Raw genomic sequence first — 14,494 nt, 5'->3', positions numbered from 1 at the left:
ATCGTATAAACATCCCTGCAAGCAAACTTTCCAGTATTGATTCAATCTGGAGAAGCTGAACCACCATCAGTGCATCCGAACAGTGTTTACGGTGTGAGTTAGAGAGCGCAGGGAGGCTGCCAGGGTTTGTGACTCACTCCAGTACTGGTGCAGTAGATGCTTCTTTGTCTCTGTGGCCAGTGATTTAGAAAGTGTGGCAGCTCTGGGGTTGTCTGAGGTGGCTGCCACCGTTCTGATCAGGCTGATGAAGAGGAAAAACCAGACCATCCATCAGCGCCCGCACAGCGGCCATTGTCAGTCACACACTTACAGCCAGAAAGCGAGAGACTTAAAGCTTGTGCAAAAGTGCCTGCTTTTCAAATGTCAACTGACATAGGGCTTTCTTCTGCTGGAGTGGGTCTTTCTTTAAAAATAACCCCAGTCTTCCTCTATAGTACAAAGCTTTTCCTTTAATGTCTAAGGGACAAACTTGAAAGGAAAATTCCAGGTTCAGTATAGTAAAGTTCAGTTGACAGCATTTGTGGCATAATGCTGATTAGCTTCCAGTTAAAAACTTCCACTTCAAATCTGGGATGCAGTGAGGCACTTACAGTGGAAGTGAATAAGGGCAAATGTAAACGTGGAAAATACTCATTGTTTAAAAAAACTCACTGTTTCAATATTTCAATATAAGATGTGACCCTGGACGACAAAAAAAGTCTTAAGTAGCACAGGTATATTTGTAGCAATAGCCAGCAATACATTGTATGGGTTAAAATGATCGTTTTTTTCTTTTATGACAAAAATCATTAGGAAATTAAGTAAAGCTCATGTTCCATGAAGAAATTTTTGTAAATTTGCAACCATAAATATATCAAAACTTATTTTCTGATTATATGCATTGCTAAGAAGTTAATTTGGACAACTTTAAAGATGATTTTCTCAATATTTTGATTTTTTTAGCACCCTCAGATTCTAGATTTTCTCTGCCAAATATTGTCCTATCCTAACAAACCATGCATCAATGGAAAGCTTATATAAATTTATAAAGCTTGTATAAATCTCAATTTTGTGGTCCAGGTCCAAGTGTTAACATGATTTTGGTGTAAAAAGTAGCTCACTGTCATCCAAAAATGCTATAAAATCCTAAAAAGTTTTTAAAAATGATAGTTTAAAAATGAACCATTCCATTGGAGTTTTTATGTATTTATTTATTTATTTTTGGAAATCAAGAAAAAAAAAACAAAAAGAGTATTGTTCACAAGTTTGGATTTTTAAGAATATTTTTGAAAGAAGTCTTTAAGCTTACCAAAACTGCATTTATTTAATTAAAAATACAGCAAAAACAGTAATATTTTGAAATATTATTACAATGTAAAATAACCTATTTATATTTTAATATATTTAAAAAAGTTATTTATTCCTGTTTTGGCAAAACTAAATTTTTAGTAGCCAATACCCCCAATTTTTGTGCGATTGTGCATAAGAACATATCAAAATGAGTGGCATCTGCAAACAAATGATATTTACTAGATTTGACTAATTTGACAAGAGTGTAAATGATGCGAAAGGTGATTTGCAACACAAAATCTCCACTTCCCAGCATGCATCAGACGTTTGGCTGGACTGCTTTCATTTAATGCCAAATGAGCCCACTGCCGGAGAAGAAGATTTAAGTCATTTCCGCCGTAAAATGCTTCCTCATTAAGCCGCATCTCATTGCACGTGTAATCATTAGTCCTTGATACAATGCGCTCAGATTCAGAAAGTGCCGGGGTCATTTTTAAGCAGCACTTAAGCAGCCGTTAGGAAGTCTGACATCATGATAGGGGCACTTCCCTCTCCATTCGTAACACTATCTCCCCCATTAGGCTGCAGGGCGGTGGAGGGGCAGCAGCATACGGGCAAGGGGCAAGAGGGGAGTGTGTGTGTTTATATGGTCTGTCGGAGCGGGACGGGGAGGGTGGGGGCTGTTGGCTTTTAAGGTGTCAGTGGTAAAATTTATAACACACCATAGAGAGGCTTTAGTAGCACTTGCCGGCCGCACTCACTCAATAGAAATCAGATTAGAGGGAAAAAGGCCCGTCAGTTATCGGAGTTTGGAGAAGCAACGCAGTTTGGCATCAGACCACCTGGACTGGAAATGAGGGGTGGAGTCTTGGGAAAGATCTCCCTGCAGAGTCATTACTCAGAGAGTCATAAGGCTCAGGTGTCTGTGTTATGGACGTGTGCGATGATGCAGTGCATGGGCTTATGTGAAAACACACACGCACACACACACATACACATACATGCAAGGATGGACTGAGACTAAAAACCAGTCTGGGAATTATGCTTGTCTAATACAAACCATTGCCTGCCGCATTATCTAGTAGCTGATATAGAGTGATTTTCATGGAAATCATGTTTCATGTTTTGATATCAATTTGATATCAGTCAGTTTACTATGCAAATATACTGCAAAACATTTGACATGGTAAACAATACATTTCTGTTGATTTAAAAACTCTAGATCAGGGATCCTTTAATTGTTGTAATGTAAACCTGGCCTAAAGTAACATGCATATACTCTAAAACGAAATTCTTTGACCTAGCACAGCTTTAATAGATGCATGGCTGAAAGTTAAAAATAAAAATTTATTTAATTAAAATTTAGTTAAATGTTGTAGACATTAATTTGACAAGTTCTGTTGACATATTGTTGATCATTACAATATTTTAACATTGTTTATATTATAAACTTTAGTTTTTGTAAGAATTGAATACTTAAAAAAATTAGGTTGTAGTAACTTAATTAAATTGTCTCGATAACATTTGTCAGTGGATCTATACTCCCCAGGATGCTATGCTTTGCATAGGACTACACTGTAAAAAACTATTTGTTGAGTCAACTTAAAATAATCTGTTACCCTGCTGCCTTAAAATTTTCAACTCAAAAAAAGTTTAGTCAACTTGAAATGTTAAGTTGTACTAAGTGACAACTTAGATATTTTAGTTAATTCAACTTAAAATATTAAGGCAGCTGGGCAACAAGCCTAGCTTTTAAGTTTAACAAACCAAATTGTTTGTTTAGTCAACTCAAATATCTAAGTTTTCACTTAGTACAACTTAACATTTTAAGTTGACTAAACTTACAATTTTAAGTCTGCAGGGTAAAAAAAATAATATAATAATAATTATTATTATTATTAAGTTGACTCAACAAATTGTTTTTTTGTGTAGATAAGAAGAGTAAGTGTGAAAGTGTTATTTTCTGTGTGTGTGTGTGTGTGTGTGTATGTGTTTGAATGGAAAGACCTGTTAATGTTTAATGCTGTTTTATTACTCAAACCAATGTAATTTATTGAACAAAATTTCATTAGAAGTTGTTATAATTCAAAGAGATTACTCTGTTAAACTGTTGCATTTTCTTGAACTCAAAAAAAAGTTTGCATCAATCTTTTTAAGTTATGACAACTTCTAATGAAAATGGAATTGCTAAACCAAAACAGTTTTTTTAGTGTAGTGTATTTACATTGATTTATTACATTGCAAAGGCATTAATGTAATACTTATTGATGTAATCAACACAAGTATATGACTGTACATTTTAATTAAACTTGATACATTTTAATGTGGGAGGAATAATTATACTAGTTGAACTTTTCACAACTTTTGTGATTTCACAGTTGATTGAAGTTAGCTTAATATTAACACATATATGTATGCATGCATGTATGTATTTATACATGAATTAGTTAGATCAAATAATAATCAGTGAACCACCTGCTGAAAACCCCTTGTTTAGGATTCTGCAATGCCATCAGAGAGACTTGTGTTCAAATCCTGCATGAATGAAACACAGGCTCTCTAAAGAATGTTGCCTATGACCTACAGCATAATCTGCATTGTGAACTGAATGGGCTGAACAAATTTTTTCTCTCTTTAAAATATGCATGTTAACTGTGGATGATCTCTGAATGATGCTCCACAAATAAAAGTGGAGTGGATAAACGTGGATAGAAGTGAATAAATGCATGTAACCTGTCAGAAGAAGTGAGCTCATTTTTATTTGAAAATGGAAAAGCTGTGGGAGATACCGTCGTACAATTCTTTGAGTTCACCAAAAAGGTTTAGCACACTGTCTGAGAACATATAAAAAGGATCAAAATTCGATTTGCTTTATCGAAGTGCATATTATTGCGCTCCACACACCAGTGAGACATGGTCTTGCTGAGAGGCCTCGAACTGAATATCCTTTGGCCAAATAGAGAAAGTCTGAGCTCTCCAGATCAGACTGGTTGGAGGGAAGAGATGACATTATAAGCGTTTACCTTTTCAGCCTTTATTACTTCATCGACAAATACAAACAAATTGTAGGCGATTGACTATTCCCATGCCTTTTGAAGATCTTCGCCTCATCAGTCGATTTCTCTCTGTCGAACCTCATGTTCCCCTCTCTTGCAACTCATCTCTTTCTCATGGTTAATTCAGGTTTCTCATTTGATATTCAAACATTTCAGGTCACTTAATCACCCAAATCATTTTCAGAGGGGTGTTCTAACCAAATTACATCCCTGTTTTCCATTCCAGGAGGATATACAGCAGAGACAGAGGAGCTTTGAAATGTAAATCTCACCAGATCTCCTTTCGGAGGCTTTTTAATTAAACCGATGTACCTTATTTACCCTGGATCAGGAGGATATTCTCAGCTCTGAAAAACAGAGCTCATTCTTACACTCAAGGAAACATTCAATATACATATTGGGATATACGGTATAGTTATTTTCTAAAATGTATAGCCTTTTCAAACGCTGTTTAGCCGAAGAGGCGAGAACACGTCTCTGTGTGAAGATATTTTATCCGGGGGTGGATTTTTATCTCTAATTAATATTATAAAAGAATATGTCATATGCTATCCTCACACTTAATTAATGAATTTCAAGCAATTATTCAAACTGAAGTGAACTTTTTATGAACACTGTTACCTTTTCAATTAGTTAGTTTTGTTTGACCTCTCTTTCCAGTTTTAAACAAAGAGAACGTCAAGCTCTGATTTACACAAATGGATGTCCTTGAAAACACATCCGTTTGAAGAGAAACCCACGTGTTTTGAGGGAAGTCTTCTAAAAAATGGAAAGAATCCACAGAAAGACGATTGTCATAAAACAACATTTTCTGCTTACTCCTATGTCATTCCAAAACTGTGTGGTTATTTCTTTCCTCTTTCTTCTCTTTCTACCACAGAACATTTTATAATGTTCCCAAATATGATTCTAATGTGTCACACCACTTCTGACATAAATAATGCTAAAGCCATTGAACATCCTTTTTAACATCTCCTTTTGTGTTCTATAAAAAATAAAATGTTCATGAGTTTGGAGTGATGAAATATCCTTTTAATTGCCCAGTCTGACCTCAAAATGTGGCAACAAATGCCCACCTTTATTCACTGCATTTGAAAGGTGATCAGTCATCAAGGCAATTGCTTTGAGACCAATTTGGTTGAGCACTTCGGTATATAAATAACCGTTCTTGCTAATGGCAGTGTGATTTTCTCACTTATAATTACAGTTTAATGTGATTATTGTTCAGTAAAGTCTAATAAACAATAGCCTTTGAGGTCAATTAACTTGCAACAAGTTGATAATGGGCTAAATTCAACTAAAGAAAAATGATCTAATGCAATTATATAAAATATTCATATACATACAATATAAACAGTAAAAAGTTACAGAAAACAATTGCTTTTGTGCTGTTCCTTAAAAGCAGACATAAAAAATTACAATGCTCATTTTTCTCTTATTAACAGTTAAACCTGTTATTAGTTATGAGACAGGTTATAATTATTAGACTTGCAACTAGTCTATTCATAGTGTACCAGCTCTGTCACCTGATAAAAAGTAATGAGACTTACGCATGAACCATAAAAAAGTTTCTACAACCTATTGTTCAGTACCATATAATATTGGAAGGTTATTATACGTGATACAAAGTGATTCTGCTCATGCATATAATTACTGATTTTTCTTGGTGCTGAGTAAGGGCTAGAGTTATATTTAGAGTTAGTTTGCTCCTCCAACTTATTGGCCTGTCTTGCAGTATTGCTTTAGGAGGGACGTTCTCATTTGACCAGGCAAAATCTGTGTAATGCAAACTAAGTCATTATACGTGTGTGCATTTAAAAGAGTTCGTATATTAATGCCAAACGCGTCCAACTGCACTTGAACTTTCTGAAGCTTACATTTTTTTACGCCAATAGGTGGCGACAGGTGATTCGGTCTCGTCTTTATGAGTCATTGAATCGTTCATTCAAACGAATCGTTCATGAACACAGAATCATTCAAGAACCAAACAACACTGTTTGTTGGTGTGAGTGGTGAGTTTGGAGCGTTTTTCGCTGGTGGAGCAAAACAACTGGCACTAACATGTAAATTCCTCAATATTAACTTCTTGTTTACTGAACTGCTGTATTAAAGCAATATCACACAATCGTGCTGTCTCCATTTTACTCCAAAACAACCCAAGCCATTGTTGCTAATGAGTTTGACATATAAACTCTCCATAGCATGTCCTCAGTGGCATAAACACATTACTATAGCTTTATACAAAACACTTTTTCTCACTTATTTACAAGCCTGTTGAACCTGAATAACAGCCATGCTTACACACGTCCATAACACACTTATGCAGGGTTGCCAAATCTCACTGCCTCAGGCTCTCACTCTGCCCATGTAAATCTCACGCCAAATTGGCAACCCTGCTTGCGATTTTAAAGAAAGCTTCAGCTTTCAAATGTTGTAAGTTTTAATACTAAATTCAACCGATAAATACCGTTTTGGCGCACGTAATGTGGCGTGAATCGTAAAATGTAGCGCTTCTGTTAATGCCAGAGCCATTGAAAAACAGATCCGCGGTGAGCTTTGATCTCGCCGGCGTCAGCGCCACGTGGTCACGTAATTCACGAAACTCTCAAAACAAACCAGCGTTGACAGCATATTTGAATTAGTGATGGGAAGTTCGGATCATTTTACCGACTCGGTCCTTTGAGTCTCGTTCAGCAAAATGAACGAATCTTTTTTCGAGTCATTTCGTTCATTTCGTTCATTTTAGCAAAATATAATTAAAATGTTACGTTTTACCTCCCTAACACATCTACTGCTTACACAAACGTTGATCACACTACAAACAAAACAAAACTATAATGCTATAAGAAACAGAAAAGATTCATTCATTGTTTACCTGGGTCTTTAGTCTATGATTCGCTCACCTCGCCTCTTATCTGACAAGTTTTCGGGTTTGAGTTGTTCGTTCATCACGTGACAGCCCAATTAGCTAACCAACGCAGTCTGAGCCGGAAAGAGAATTGATTAGTTCATCTCTCGAGTCCTCGGGTTTGAGTCGTTCGTTCATCACGTGACAGCCCTGTAATGTTAACCTATGCAGCCTGAGCCGGAAAGAGAATTGATTAGTTCATCTTATGAGTCTTCGGGTTTGAGTCGTTCGTTCATCACGTGACAGCCCTGTAATGTTAACCTATGCAGCCTGAGCCGGAAGGAGAATTGATTAGTTCATCTTATGAGTCTTCGGGTTTGAGTCGTTCGTTCATCACGTGACAGCCCTGTAATGTTAACCTATGCAGCCTGAGCCGGAAAGAGAATTGATTAGTTCATCTTATGAGTCTTCGGGTTTGAGTCGTTCGTTCATCACGTGACAGCCCTGTAATGTTAACCTATGCAGCCTGAGCCGGAAAGAGAATTGATTAGTTCATCTTATGAGTCTTCGGGTTTGAGTCGTTCGTTCATCACGTGACAGCCCTGTAATGTTAACCTATGCAGCCTGAGCCGGAAGGAGAATTGATTAGTTCATCTTTTGAGTCTTCGGGTTTGAATCGTTCGTTCATCACGTGACAGCCCCATAAGGTGAACGAACGACTCTAAAACAGGTGAACTAATTCCAGTACAGAACCTAATAGGATGTTGCGCATGCGCGACTGAACGAATCACTCCCCGAGGCGACTCGTTCGTCCCGAGTCACATTAAAGATTCGTTCAAAATGAACGAATCGTTCAAGAACGACCCATCACTAATTTGAATGTGCTTAAGTAGGATAGAGACGATAACTTCACAGTACAGGTATTTGCAGCAATTTTTGGTAAGCATTACAGCATATTATGCATTGATTTTTACGTCGATGACAGTATAATTTTATTCTGGAGAGTGATGGAGAGGCAACCCTTATGAAAATTAAATATGGTTTTACTACAAATAAAACCAAAAAAAACATGGTTACTATAGTTAAACCATGGAAACCACAAATTAACCATGGTCTTGCTACACTAACCATAGTTTAACCATGGTATTTGTAGAAAAACTATGGTTATACAAATGGTAATCAATACGGCAAAAAACATGGTTACCACACTATTACTGTAATAAAACCATGGTTCATTTTCGTAAGGGTTAATATGGTTTTCTTGTATTTAACCCTCAGGTATTGCTAATGTGACCATACAGTTTAACTATTTTTCAGTTAAATAAATGTTCTATATTTTAGTTCAATAATATTAATTTAATATTTTAAGGAGATCATTTAGTACTAAATACTATTTGTCCAATAATTATGGTCCATTACTGACTTAATATATATATTACTTAGATTAAAATTAGTGTAGTATTTAAGGTTAAATAGAGAAAAGTGTTTTAAATTCCAGTGCAAAGAGGCAAATTAGAGTCATTTTGTGGTTGGAAAAAAAAATCATTTTCATTTGTAATGCCATGGTTTACCCACTAGGTACCTGTATGGCTCTTTACTAAACATATATGTATCTAGAATATAGCAGGTCATAGCAGTTTACTTACTTTAATACTTTTAATATTTACTTGTAAATAAATATTTAGAAATGATTAAACACTATATTTTTAAATGTGAAATTGAAAAAGTTAATAACTTACACTTTTTTAATGATACTTGTGTACACACAGTCAATGCAAGCAAATACTGAATTTAAACCAAGTCTAAAAAGGGCATTCAGCTGCATTTTTATCCCCTTATATGTACAGTATATACATATAAATAGACATGGAGTCAAGATCCCCCCCCAAAACACACACACTCAAAAAAAAAAAAAAAAAAAAAAAAAAATTCTCACTCCAAGCTGAACTTAAAAGTTGGCAACCCTGACTTATGGGTCATTCTATAATTGTGAGTCTCATGTTCGTGTATATTTTTAATATATTTTCATCAATATAAAGCCCCGATGCTTAATTTTCTAGTACACAATCATATTTTTTCCCAATCACGCTACTATGTGTTGAAAAAGCCTTATCATTTGTTCAAAAATTATGTTCATATCACACCCAACCCTGGTATTCAGCTGTCCGATTTTGTAAAGTTGCTCATTCTACTCTGCATTTAATCATGAAAATTACCTCAAATTACCTCAAATACCTTCCGTTAGATTAGGTTATCAAGACATTTGGACAAATATATCTAAACATACCATTTGCTTATTAGTTCTAGGCTTCCATGTTGAGTGTAGGTCCAAAACACTAAAAATGTACACTAAGTTACATGTCAACTGTGTTTCTCAGTAAAGTTAACATGGTGGACAGTGGCAAACATAGATGGTATTTTATGCACACATTCCTACAGATCACCTTTATTTATATAGTACTTTATACAATACACAGAAGTGTTTCAAAGCAGCTATGTAAGGTTATGTTTGGGTTTTTTGGAAAAAGGAAAACTTTTTTCTTCTCATTGTCAGATTCTAAATGCACCCCTGATTACAGAATGACCCTTATGCTTATGTGATATTGCTTTGATATCTGTTAGAAGTGAATTCTGTAAACGTTTGGTGTAACTTCTGTTGATTTTGCTGTAAGACCCAGATTTTACAATGGACATTGAACAGCATCCAAGTATTCCAGAGTTGTCAAATATATAAAATAACAAAATTGTCTTTATATCCAAATTTTACTAACAATTTTAACCAATTTGAGCATGAAGTGCATACACTCTTAAGAAAAATTGTTCTCAACAGCACCAAATTAGCGTTCTTCAGCTTGTTTTAGTATTATTAATTATAATAATAAAATTATTAGTATTATTATTATTATTTTAATATATAATTATTTATTAATATTGATTTTACCTCTTTATCTATAAATATATTGTGGTTGGCAAAAACGATTTTCATTCTTGTTGCAGGTGAACCTGCATTTTCTTTTATTTTGCATAGTTTTGCATAGTTCAAGGTTTTTGAGCATGTCTGCATAGCATACTGCAGATGCCACTCAGTCATTCTACTAGCATATAAATGCCTCAGAGGCTGAATCACAGTCATACTGATATACATTACATCCATAACACACTCTTGCTGGTGGGATATTGCTTTATTATCTGCTAAATTATGCCTATTTTTGGCTTACACAAGTAGTGCTTCTCAGTTGATTTTGCTGTAAGACCCAGATTTTACATTGGATATCAAGCAAGTTTTAGTTTTTAATCAAACAAAGTGGCAAAACTCTCCCTAAATTATTTGCGTTTCTAATATTATCAAGGATAGATAATTGATTTAAAATACATTTATTTCATACTTAATATATACTTCAAATCCATTAACACATTTATTTACATATCACTTAAGACTTACTGATATAAAATTATAATTAAAATTTAATGAGAGTATTTCTTTATTGCACAATGTGCATTTCTTAATATTATGCCCAAATGTGTTTTAACCCCACTATTAATAAGAATTGTATGATCTCTGTATAGTATCAGTCTTCAAATGCAAGATATTTAAAGTTTACCTTAAGTGTACTTGCAATAGTTCCACTATAGATGATTGTACACAATCAGATATTCTTAATTATATCTTTAGTTGAACCTCAGGACTGCTTCCACACAATTAAAAGTGCATTAAGCACAAAATTAGTTGTTCCAGTTTAACAGACTTTAAAGGGCTAGTGCACCCAAAAATGAAAAATGTGTCATTAATTACTGACCTTATGTTGTTCCAAACCTGTAAGACCTTCCATTTCATCAAAAATATCTTAATTTGTGTTATGAAGCTAAACAAAGGTCTTACAGGCTCAGAACAACATGAGGGTGAGTAATTAATGACGGAATTTAAATTTTTGGGTGAACTATCCCTTAAGTATACCAGTTTAGTATACCAAAAGTACAATTTTAGGGTATTTATATTAAGCACATAAATATATACATATATCTGTAGTTACTTAGCACAAAATAAATGTATTTTAAATACATTTCAGTATTTTTTTTCCCACTAGGGCATGTAATGGCAGAAGTGGGATTTACAGTCTTCAGTGGTTGATTTCTAAATGTCAGCTGAATGTCACATTGATGTTGTCGGTAGCCAGTAATTCATCACACACTGTGGTCAGTACATACCATTTTCAATCTCATTGCAGGTGAACCCATATTTCATGCACTCTCTGTCTTATTTTCTTTTACTTTGCATAGTTTTGCATAGTTCAAGGATGAGTTTATGTCATACATTTTGTGGAGTTTAATTTTAAAGGAGACTTCTATCAATGTAATGCGTGCATATGGAGGTTATTAATTTACTAACAAGAAAATGTCATGTATTTGGCTTTCATTATTTAGCCTCCTTTTCTTCTGCAGAGTGTTAAAAAGACATTAAATACATACAAGACAATAAACAGTTGGAATCTTGTTCTATTGCACTGCTTGAGATTCATCCTAGTAATGAATAATCACTAAGGGTTTATAAGTCTCACGTGTGGCCTAATACCATTATCTGAGTTTCCCAGTGGGAGTAAATAAGGAAATATTGATTATCTACCACCATTAGAGTTTGAAATACTTTTCTTGACAGGAGGGAACTCAAGCACACATGCATATACTGTATAAACTTTTACATCAGGTCCGTTTTCTTCAAAAACTTCAGATGAGAAAAATACAGTAGAAAACAAATTATACAGAAAATAGGAGATCATAATGTGCACTCCACAATTTTTTCTTTTAATGATATTTCTTGCCCTAAAAACATTTCCATTTAGTGAATCAGGCATCTCAAAATATTATTTGAAGAAGTAAAGTTTTTTAGAAGAAGTAACGTTCTTTATCATTATAGGTCAAATTAATATTATAATTTCCTAGTCTTGAATGTAAATCTGAGCTTTGTCTATTTCACTCAAATCAATTATGTGGAGGTATTGGGTGACTCTCACGAAACCTGCCAAGAACAAGTAACATTTAACCCCAAAATCAATATAATATCTTATTTCTTTTGATTTCTGGTGAGAAAAATGACCAGGGCACGTTCTTGACAGGTGTTGTTTTGTAGTATTGATGCACATGAGCTTCCTTATTGAGTCATGAGAAAGTCATCAGTAATCAGTCACCAACAATTTAAGGAGGCAATTGATTTCCACAAAAATAAGCATAAACTAATTATTTCTACAGAGTTACAAACAAAACTCTTTTCCTCAGAGGAAATTTAGGGAAAAACTCTGAGCCTTAATTAACAGGCCACAGCACTAATTACTCCTCTGATAGAAGATGACACTTGCGTCATATTTTTTCTCATTTTTGTGGGTGTTTATGATGTTATAGTGTAGTGGACCATGACTAACAACTCTGGTGAGAGAACTAATACACCGGAGGCTTTTGTTTTGCAACATGGAAGCATTAATAAACTCCTTGAGTTCATAAACCGCATGTCAGATCAACCAAACCCACGGCTCTTGAGTCCTCAGTTCTACTGTAGTGATAATACAATGATCTAATGGGCAATAACAGAACATGTCACGTTTCTACCTTTTTCTCAGGGAATATTTGTCCGTCATAACAAAGGTTTAAGACTTTTACATTACAAATACAATTTTTTTGTATACTGAGGAACAAATCCATGCGGGATTGGCTGTGTCAGTAGTGGGAGGTATAATAGGCAAAGTGAGCAGATGCAGGCACAGAAGGCAGTGTGGTGATACAGCAAGACTGCAGAAGTAAAGCCCCAGGCCTTCCCATCAGCTGTGTTTAGTGTGAGCATGTTGTGTTAGTGACTTTTGGTGGGTATGTGTGTCCAGCTGTGTCCTTGTGAGGATAGACAACCACAGACAAAATGTGAGGCACTTTATATAATGTTTAATGCCACTGTCATAACACACCTTTAATTCTGCTGTTTAATTTTTTTTTAAGTGTTAAAAGCTTGACAGCACACTGATGTTATACAAATATTTAAATATTCTTTTAAAGGTAAAAAGAAGCATGACCCAACAAAGTTTTTGTTTTTAATTAAAACAGTATTTTGAAGAAAAACATGACAGTCCTAAAAAATTGTCTTAAATTAATGTTCTGGGGTATTTTTCATTAAAATGGTTACTGCTACATAGTACATAGTACATAGTACATAGAAAGCAATATGCAGATCTGGATCCAGACACATAAACATAACCACCTTTTAATAAGACTATGTCTTAAAAACCAGTTTAATCAACAAGCAGTTAGCCAAATCCTAAATAGTCTAACTTTTCTTTAAAAAGTTATAACTAGTCTCGAAGATAATAAATAAATAAATAACTTTTAAAACTAGTCAAAGCTGTTTATGTAACCAGCCACTGAACTTGGGTTCAGTTTAGCATGGTTAGTATTGTCAGATTAGCCTGCACTGTCACATTGCACAAATTAGACTGGGTTATTTTTTCAACCCAAATGTTTGGGTATTTTTTGTGTTACCCAGCTATCGTGTCAGCCATAACAACCCATTTTTGGGTGCTTTTTGTGTTACCCAGCTCTGTAGTCAGACGTAACAACCAGTTGTTTGGGTAGTTTTTGTGTTAACCATCTCCTAGGTTAGATGTAACAACCCATTTTTGGGTAGTTTTTGTTACTCAGCTTCTGGGTCAGACATAACAACCAATTGTTTGGATAGTTTTTGTGTCACCCAGCTCTTAAGTCGGATGTAACAACCCATTGTTTAGGCAGTTTTTGTGTTATTCAGCTCCTGGGTCAGACATTACAACCCATTGTTTGGGTAGTTTTTGTTGCTCAGTTCCTGGGTCAGATGTAACAACCAATTGTTTGGGTAGTTTTTGTGTTACCCAGCTCTTGGGTCAGATGTAACAACCCATTGTTTGGGTAGTTTTTGTTACTCATTTCCTGGGGCAGATGTAGCAACCAATTGTTTGGATAGTTTTTGTGTCACCCAGCTCTTAGGTCAGATGTAACAACCCATTGTTTAGGCAGTTTTTGTGTTATTCAGCTCCTGGGTCAGACATTGCAACCCATTGTTTGGGTAGTTTTTGTTGCTCAGTTCCTGGATCAGATGTAACAACCAATTGTTTGGGTAGTTTTTGTGTTACCCAGCTCTTGGGTCAGATGTAACAACCCATTGTTTAGGTAGTTTTTGTTACTCATTTCCTGGGGCAGATGTAACAACCAATTGTTTGGGTAGTTTTTGTGTTACCCAGCTCTTGGGTCAGATGTAACAACCCATTGTTTGGGTAGTTTTTGTTACTCATTTCCTGGGGCAGATGTAACA

Source organism: Labeo rohita, chromosome 6, assembly GCF_022985175.1.
Source record: "Labeo rohita strain BAU-BD-2019 chromosome 6, IGBB_LRoh.1.0, whole genome shotgun sequence".
NCBI lineage: Eukaryota > Metazoa > Chordata > Actinopteri > Cypriniformes > Cyprinidae > Labeo > Labeo rohita.
This window is presented reverse-complemented; position numbering follows the sequence as displayed.